Source organism: Palaemon carinicauda, chromosome 16 (assembly GCF_036898095.1).
Source record: "Palaemon carinicauda isolate YSFRI2023 chromosome 16, ASM3689809v2, whole genome shotgun sequence".
NCBI lineage: Eukaryota > Metazoa > Arthropoda > Malacostraca > Decapoda > Palaemonidae > Palaemon > Palaemon carinicauda.
Window position 1 is genome coordinate 10,424,988 of NC_090740.1, and position 10,000 is coordinate 10,434,987.

Sequence of the window (10,000 nt, forward strand, 5' to 3'; positions counted from 1 at the left end):
TTCTATTTTCCCCTAACGGGAATATATTTTAACTCAACTGTTTCTCTTTTTTTTTCATATATTAAAAAATCACTGATTAGGATAAGATATAGATACAGGATATAAATATATATTGGGTTAATGAATCAGTTTATTTGGAGCCCAATAACAAAATTTCATTTCTAAAAGAAACTTGAATTTCCTCTATACAATTACAAATATTTAGGTTCTTATTACTTAAATAAACAAAAATATGAAGACCATACTGACTAATGATTATATTTAGATAATAAGAGATTATAAAATAGTAGAATTGCGACAAAAAAACATGTACTGTATGTTTAGCTACAATATTATCTGAAAAAATTCATTTCCATTTTACACAAAAGACTAGCTAATCAGTAATTAAAAAAAGATAAATAAATAAAAAAAAAAATATTTTCACCCCTATATCCTCCAATTATCCTGAATTAAAAAAAAAAAAAAACAATATATTTTAACCCATATCTCCTCCAATTATCCTGATTTTTTTTTAGATCAATATATTTTCACCTATATCTCCAATTATCATGAATTTTAAAATTTATATTCCTGTCATCTGAATTGACGGAGGCAGGTTCGAAAAACACGTCAGTTTAAAGTTGAAGTAAATCAGTTGGTTCTCTCTCTCCTCTCTCTCTCTCTCCTCCTCCTCCTCTCTCTCTCTCTCTCTCTCTCCGTCTCTCTCCTGTCAATGATATGAATTATTTTTGAAATTCTGTAATAATAGATTCTATTCTCGACTGCCGTAAAGTTGTCTTTTGAGAGATGTACCAAAGAAGTGTTACGTTTTTTTTTCTTTTTTTCTTTCTCTGTTTAGAGTCCTTGGCTTGGCACAGCGAAGCTTTCTCTGGATGTCTTCCCGTTAGGCGCAAACAGTTGGGTGGTTGGTGGTAGCCTGTATACAAGACATTTCAGGAATATGAAGTTTGTGATCTACTGGACATCTGTGCGTTTCAAGGCTATAATTTTAATGAGAATATATCTTGGAGCTTGTGTTACCTGCATTATCTTTGCGTGAAATCGACATGGTGCCAAATACACAGACTGAATGGTGACAACGCTGGAATGTGGTGACGTATTTTTCAGTCTGGACTAAAAGGCAAGTAATGTTCTTGTTTTTTCCTTTTCCAATTTCAAGCAAGCTAGTCCTCCCCGATTAGGGGCGGCGCCCCTAATCGTGGGAGGACGTTCCCTATAGCACACGGTAGACCTTTAAGGTCTACCGTGTGCTATAGGGAGGCTTGCTTTTAAACCCTTTTGTAATTATGGTGAGTGTTCTACTTTTTTGTACTTTATGTAGGTTGTTGATCACAAATGTAAAGTAAAAAAGAATTCTTGGACTAATTTGCTTTCTATATTTAATCTAATTCCAGTTAAAATTATTTATAAACCTATGTTAAGTTTAAAGTACATAGATGTATGCTTTGTTGTACGAAATTGGCTACTTAATTGTTCACTGCTACTACTTTTTATTCAATATTACATGCTTTGGACATCATTTATGTAGGGATACAGACTTCTACAAGAAACATTCTGATAATTTACTTTTTTCAGATTGGGTGGCGCAGCTTCAGGATAGAGATCAAGGACTAAATTCGTTGAATATGGAACTTCAATTCCTTCCTTTGACCATTTGGTTTGGTTGAAGATTATTACTGGAATCCTGTCAAGACCTTCTATAAATGCTTGAAGGTTGTTAATGGAAATTCCTGCTAATTTGGATGAAGATATCCCCTTGGACTTATAAGATTTCTTTGCACTGGAAGAAATATCTCTTTACTGGAATAATTGGCAAACTGGAATGGTTAAAAATTCTGGTAAATAGGTTTCTTGTAAGTTACAACTTTAAGTAATAAATTTGATTACCATTTTTTTGTGGAATTCCTTTATTGGTAGAATTACCACTAGTCATTTATTAAAACGGGTTTATTTTTAGTACTTATGGCCAAAAAAAAAATATAAAAAAAAAAAATAAATAAAAGGCGTGGCAAATTAGCCACTGGCAAAGACCAAAATATAAACTTTCAGCTCTAGTTTTAAATGGTTCATTAGAATGATAGATACATTTATGGAGCATTCATAAGTTTATATATAATTGATTATAACTTTTACCTATTTCGTTCCTCTTTATAAAGGTTGAATTGTAAGTCTTCAAATAAATTTCTATTTACTACTTCGTCGTTGTCATATTTGCTTTCTAAAAAATGATAGAATGGTAAATTTTTGGTTTATAGTCAATATAATTTTTTTCCAAAATTAAAACTGGTTTTAAAGGTGATTTGGCTTTGTAACAAAGGAAACGACATGGTGACCTCTTGAACCAAGAAGTATGAAATACTTATTTCATTAAAACTTCACTAGGAATTTATTTCAAATAAGAAACCTAATTGCTTTTTTTAACAAACTATTCTGGTTGAAAAATTATCGGAGTTTATCAGAAAGTTGAACTTGCACTTTTATAATGCATATTCTACATATATTTAAAGTGGGCCCAAAGTGTTTTGAAGTATTTTAACTAGAAAACTGGCTGTAAGCAGTCTGCAGCAAACTAGGTTATGATCGGGTAGTACCCGTGAAAATACTTAACTAGGAGTTGAAGTTAAGTGTTGAATGAACTTCTTTACTGATATTGATAAATTTATTTTATCGTAGGTGTTGGCTAAAATCTAGATTGTCAAAAAGTTGCTAAACTAATAGTTTTGTTTGTGCTTGCATTATTTTTAAGCTGAAACTTCATGACCCAGTCTTGGAACACTGGTCGGGTAACAAAAACCTTGGGAGTAAAAAAAAATTCTTGGAAACCTTTCTGTGGTTGTCTTATCGGTCAACTTTTACGTTGTTTGGAGAAAAACTCTAGTGGTAACAAATTTACAAATTTAAACTAGATTAAAACATGAATTGGTTGCTAGGCTTTTTTAATTAGATGCGATGTTGAAAGGTGCTATGATTTTAATATTCTGGACATAAAACCATAGTACAACAAGCTTACTGGTTCTAAATGCACTGCTTAAAACTAAGAGGTCTTAATTTGCGAGGTAACTATTATAGTGGTCTGTTACTAAACTAACATAATAAAGATAGGGAGCAGGAAAATAAAAACGGAGGAAGGAAAATAGTCTAAAGGCCTGTCCACATTATCGGGAATTCCTGGCGGGGAAACTGATAGCTATTCCGGTAACTCCAATTCACAAACCAGGAGGGTTGAGTGGCTGGTGGCAGGCATGAGTGTGACGCCAGAGGTGAGGAAATGACTCTTATATAAACAGGCAGAAACTGTCTCTTGATAGTAAACTGAAGCAAGTCAGGGGCTGGGAAGGACAAAGTTTGCAGCCCCAAATTGTTTTTTTTTTCCTCGCCCATGGTGATTATCTATACGATAGCACAGGTGAGATGATAGTACTAGTAAAATTTAAGAATTGTGCATAGACTATTCAGTATGATTACTACTCATAAAAAACTAACTAAATTCGAGGAGGTTCACATAATTTTGCTTGTTACTTTTCTTACCAAAATTTCTCTCTCTCTCTCTCTCTCTCTCTCTCTCTCTCTCTCTCTCTCTCTCTCTCTCTCTCTCTCTCTCTCTCTCTCTCTCTCTCATAAACAGAAATGAATTTCTCTCGTTCCTCAAACATGCCTTTGAGTCTGGATTATTAAAGCAATTTCTCCTGTTGCCAACATTTGTAGTTTGAAGAATTAATTTAGTTTTCTCATTATTGGTAGAGTTATTTGCTCATGGCCTCACTTCAGTTGGTTTGATTTATTACTCAAATCATGTTTATTCGATCTTTGTAAATTCATATTGAAATTAATATTAAGGTGCCCTTGTTAGGATATGAATTAGAAAAACGAACATAAAAGGTTATAGAAAATTGGTTGGCTGAAATAATTAAATGCTTTGAATTGTTGGTTAAGATATTTTATAAAGTAAAATAGTTTGATGTCTGTAAGGTGGCAGGTCGACGGAATGTACTTTTCTTTGCTTTTTGAAGACCTCATTCTGACTAATATCCTTGGGAAACTATTATATGAAATTGGTTTCTGCTGTTCTCCTTTCCTGCCAGTCTTTGCCATCTAAACCAGTAGAGATCGTGGGCTACACTCCATCTGGTATCACTTATTGTTGCCAGATCCCTGTCCGTTGTTTTTCCGCTTCTGACATCATCATTCTCTCTACCCATGGGGATCTGGTATCACTATTTGCCCGTCGGGGATGTCGGATAGTGTGGATAAGCCTTTATAAACAAACTTTGTTTCGAAAACATGAAAAATAGCTTTAAGATAGCTGAAAATTGCTTAAGCTTCCAAAGGAGTTACAGGTGCCCCACGACCCTTAGCTGGTTTGGTCATGTTTTCCAACGCCACCCCCCCCCCTCCTCCGCCCCTCCCGTCCTCTTTGAAATTGCTGGATCAGCTCTTGAGCTGCAAATTTTGAAGATTCAACATAACTCGTTGCATTCTCATATTGCCGTCCATCAGTCGCTCCCATAAGTCGTCATTTCCAAAATAATTTCTGAACTATCGATAAAATTATATACTGTACATGGCCTTGGAATGCATAGTTGCGCAAAATTCATTATTATTCGTTAATCAATCGACTCTTTCCCTAATAGCAATCGATGTGTCATGGTGCCTAACAAAACTGCAGTCCACTGTTTAAACAAAATTGATCCTAAGATTTATGAAATTGATATATAATTTGGAAGAAAATAAAGATCTGAAACATAATTTAGTTGTAAAGCATAAAAAGGTATGAAGTATAAGTCAACTGCGTGAGAGAGAGAGACGACTCCAGATCTGACGACAATATGAAATATGATGCCGTCAGTGTTCACTTCCATGTTGAGAGGCTTTTTCTAGAATAGCCTTGTCGAGAATCTGATGAAAACCCCAGAGAAAGGATACAATAAATATTTCTTAGAATTCTGGATTCATGCAATGTCACCTAATGAGATTGTTTCTAAACTGAACTCTAGTACTTTAAGCAGCAAATTATGAAAAAACCAAATGGCCACCATTGACTTTGAGGTAAAGTGAAATTGGCCAACCGAATAAATAGTTTGTACTTTTATATCTGCAATATCTTGATTCAATGACAATTACGACAAGCATTATGAGATATATATGAAAGGCCTATATCCTGTATCTATAATTTGTTGTAATATAAGCGTTGAACTATCAAAGAATATAATACGCATATCAGTATCTAAGACAAATGAAATTTATTAACATAACTGAGTCAGAAAGCTTTGATTTTTATATGCAAAACACCTTAACGTGTATATCCTGACCAGTGAATTAGACAACTGTTTATCAATAATGTGGTGAAGAAAGCTTCATTTTTTATATTTTTAAAGATCCGTACCTGAATTATAGATTCTTCAAAAAAATTATTTTGTGAGCACTTTGAGTCTGTCTCTCAAGTTTCATGTCTAATAGGAAATGTCATGTGAAAAGTCTTATGAAGTTCAACAATGCCTCACAATATTTCTTTTTTATATACAAATGGTTTTATAATATTCCTGACATTTATAGAACATAAGTGTAATTTAGAAAAGGGATATGTAACAAATGTAGAAGAGTTCTTGAAAGGGTACCACGGATAAACATTCCAAGAGATTCAGAGTTAAATTAGCTCAATGTATTTTTATGAGACTCAGTCTGAAGCAAAATATATTTTAGAAGATTTTATTAGTGTGGTGGAAATATCAACATACCAGTAGATTGATCAAGGGGTTGAGAAAAACGATGATATTATTGATGGACTCACAATACCCCATGAAGCAGTCAAAGTTCTGTGAAATAGTGTTGCTAGTCAAGAACAGAGTGGGTTTAGTGTTTCTGAATATGATATATTCTTTATTCCTGATTTTTTTTTTTTAAACTTTTCTTCGGTAATCAGTTTATATTTGAAGACTCGCCAACAGTGCTCTCTGTCTCTTCAATATTGCTTACATAGCATCAGCCATCAGATTCCAGTAAACTTGAACGACAAAAGCGATTGAATGTAACACATACTAATATCAACTTTATTTTACATTAGGCCTAATGTTATTTTATTGTTCATCCTTATGTTAATGCCAACCTTATTACCAAACTACATTGAAAGTAAACATGCAAATGTCACCCTTGGTGACGCTTTGGAGTCACATAAGTACCGAGTCGTTCACTAAAAAATTAAGTTATTTTGAAGCTCATCATTGATTTCTACCTCTTTCAGGCACGTCACAATAGTAAGGTTGAGAAGTGACTTAGGAAAGGTCTTGGACTCAGAGACTTAACTGAGCAATAAATGTCAAAAGTCAAGGAGTTACCTGACGTGGCCTCAGTATAGAGTTTGTCGAGGAGACAAAGTTGGTAAGTATTCTATTTTCACCTTAAAGCATATCCCTAGTGCATATGATATCCTCAATGAAGGGCTGCATCAATAATGAGTAAAAAAATACTAAAAAATAATATCACATGCAAGAGAGTAGGATCATTGTATTTTTCAAAAGATAAACCAAGTATTAATGTCAGTATATGATAGTAAAAAGAACCTGATTAATCTTCCTTTGATAAAATATAACTATTATGTCGAAATCATCGAATAGAAAAATTAAGAACTATTAGGTTACCACCATTTACTAGGAAGTATCAAAATAATCACATATTATCAATGATATATACCGACTGATTGTCCGTCCTTGAAAATATATATATATATATATAATATATATATATAAATATATATATATATATATATATATCCATTACTTTTTCTTATCAGATTACGTTTTTCTATAATTTTCATAGAAAATTCTTGCTTATCAATTTTACCTAAAATTCCTGGAAAAATGATAACTCTTGCAAAAAAACTTACATGTTCTCTTATGTACAGTAATCTGCTTGAATGACAGCCCAAAGTTAGTACAGGGACGCACTGACAAACAGATCTTAACTCAGAATCAGATACCGTGAAAAACAGGGTTTTTCCCCTAAACCCTTTCATATGAGTCAGACTCTCCAATATCCGCTCTTTCTGGCACCATTGATCTCTTTTGCAGAGACCTTGTTTTGAAACTCAGAAATCTTCTTAGAGAAATATATTATTATTCCATATGATTATTCTGTTTATAGAGAACATCACATTGTAATGTTCTATTTTTTGCTTGCATGGATGGATTGGTAATGACCGGAACTTTTTATAATTACGAGCTCAATTTCTAAATGCAAATATGCCGTGTAATATATAGTATATATATATATATGTATGTATATATATGTATATGTATATATATATATATATATATTATATATATGTATATATATGTATATGTATATATATATATATATATATACACGTGTGTGTGAGTTTCTATAAAAAATTAGCCTTAAGTATATTATATACATATAATTGACTAAACATTCGCAATGAAAAGCTAGCAATACTTGAATCTCCACACATGTCTCTTGATTATTTTCTTGATATCTGAATTGCGTTAATCTAACCGTGTCTTCATTTTTCGGCATCAATATCGTGGTACACTGAATTCGATATTGAATATTTTACTCCCATTTTGATAATTAGTTAAATAAGGGTATATAGAGTTTTGTAATCAATGCTATTAAATAATAAAAATTAGTTTTTTAGTAGCAATTATTTTTTAAATTCTCTGATAGAACTTTCCCTGATTTTCCTTCTTCTGTGGACTTTTACCCCATCAGCTACAGGGCAGTGACATAGGCATCAAAGAGAGTAAAGGTGACTTAGAAAAAAGATTGGAGAGAACGCCTCTTTCCTCTGCCTTCGACTGGAAAACGTCATAAGGCTGTCCGGCTATAAGAGGATATTGGAAGTTGAAGTTCCTGTTAGTCGGACGAGTGTCCTGTCACGATCGGGTAATCTCTCTCTCTCTCTCTCTCTCTCTCCTCTCTCTCTCTCTCTGTGTGTGTTTCAGAAGCCGAGAATAACTATATATATATATATATATATATATATCGGATTTTGCAGCGAAGTGAAAAATCTATTTTTGGGTGAAGTAGCCATGTCATCCTGATGGAAAGTTTCCTTCATTAGTAGCTTCCTAGGTATATTTGACTACAGTGATATATCCCAGAGAATTTGCCAAAGGTATCCAGAATTCTAACTCCTGGAGCAAATATCCCTTAAAATTTAAAAAGGGATATCGCGTATATCAGAGCACGTATCTTGACACGTCTCATAGCTATCTACACCCCCAATAGCGTTTTCGCTTTGAGAGGGAAAAAGTGGCAAGAATATAGGAGAGTCGTTAAAGAGGCGATGCTCTTGATACTCCTACTGTACTGTAATAGTGCGCCGAATCGCCACCGCGAGGCGCCACCAAGTCATTCTTTCGTAGCTTTGTAGGTGTTGCAGATACAGTACCATAGGGAGGGATTCATTATCCTTTTGTGAAAAAAGGGGGGGGGGGGAGGGGAACCATCAGGACAACATGGCTACCTCACCCAAAAATTTTGGGCTCAGGCCATGTCGTCCTGATTGAAGTTTACCAGAGCATTAATGTATCTGTGGATTTTCATAATGCCGTTATCTCGAGATAAATATTTCCTATTTGGTCTTCTGGACCAGAGAGACTTGATATTACCGTTATACATCAATTAACTGATCATTAAAATATGTCAGTTCTTCCTGCCCCCTACAGGGAAAAGTCTAGGCAGACTTTAGGAAAAATCCCGAGGATTGTGAGTTCAAAGATCAATCAAGCAAACAGTATGTATAATAGTGTCATTATATACGTAAAGCATAGTTTGTACTTAGATGGTATAGTCCTGTATAGGTTACTGAATCCTCCCAAGTCTGGATATAAAGAGACAGATAGGTTTGTATCCATGTAGGAAACCTTGAATCAGTAAGATAAACAGTTAGTACAATCAGTTCTTACCTGTTTGCTTGGAATGGTAGAAACCATAGTTCCCCAATATTTCCTTAAATTTTAGAGAATCAAGGATGCTCTGATTTATACATAATTTCGAATATTTGAGGCGAAAGAGACGCAAAGATTCCTTCTATTGTTTATTACAAAAATAGAAATCATGGTTGTAATCAATTACATCTTACGCTGAACAATTCTGCGTAAAAGCATAAACAGTAATAACAGAAAATAAATAAGTTTCACCTGAAAAGGAAACATTAGCCACTCAAAGAGAAATATATAATATTTCACTATGTATGCTGTTATTACTAGGAACACTGTGCATATAAGAATGCCTGGCACTTGTGTCAGCTTAATTATGCTTGATGTCACCTGTATAGATAGAACAGTCTATAGTGTCATGCCTAAACACAATACTCAATATGATATACCTTAAAAGTCTATCATGTACACCCTTCACTAAAAGTCCCAATTAGTGCACTGTTCTTCGCAGGTAATCAAGCGGCAGGTTTTATAACACTGCCTGCCGCTACCACAGGAAATTTTATTCTTTTAATTGCTTCGCGTAGTGCTTGAAGAAAACTCTAGAAGACTTCCAACAGTGTAAGCACGCAGGCTTTCAACGACATTGTCTGAAAGAAATTCAGAGACGAGGCAACTTTTCTCGGATCATGACCTGCGAGTGTACTGTCTGGATCCGCTCTGCGTATAAAATAGGGTGATTTTCGCCCCTTATCTGTTTCAAGGATAACGTTGAACCAGAAGTCTCTCCCCTGAAAAGCTGACCTCCCTTAAAGTCTGAAGTTCTACGAAGATAGAGCTTTAAGCATTCCACTGGGCAGAGGAATGCTTTTTCCTTGAGAGGGCAGCTAGTTCTTGGCGAGAAACGACGGGTCCGGAAAGAGGTTCAGTTCTCCGCTGTCTGTGAACTGAATGTGGCCATCATCCCTCGAGAGGGCCACTATTTCGCTAACTCTGGCTCCTGAGGCTAGTGCAAATAAGAATATCACCTTTTGAGTCGAGTCTTCCAGCGAGCAATGTCATTGTTCAGGGTTGAGCTAAGTGAAGAACTATATCCAAAGACC

At 34.5% G+C, this 10,000-nt stretch overlaps 1 long non-coding RNA gene across 2 annotated transcripts in view; it reads left to right on the plus strand.

The window, feature by feature from the left end:
• The window catches only part of LOC137654918 (uncharacterized), a 44,360-nt gene extending 42,468 nt beyond the window's left edge, over positions 1 to 1,892 (plus strand). Inside the window, exons 1-2 of one of the 2 annotated variants that reach the window (XR_011046747.1) lie at positions 964 to 1,120; positions 1,576 to 1,892. This is a non-coding gene — a long non-coding RNA (uncharacterized lncRNA). Of the gene's footprint in view, positions 1 to 963; positions 1,121 to 1,575 lie in introns of those variants that run through there. The other variant, XR_011046748.1, reaches the window with a different exon arrangement.
• The last annotated feature ends 8,108 nt before the right edge of the window (positions 1,893 to 10,000 follow it).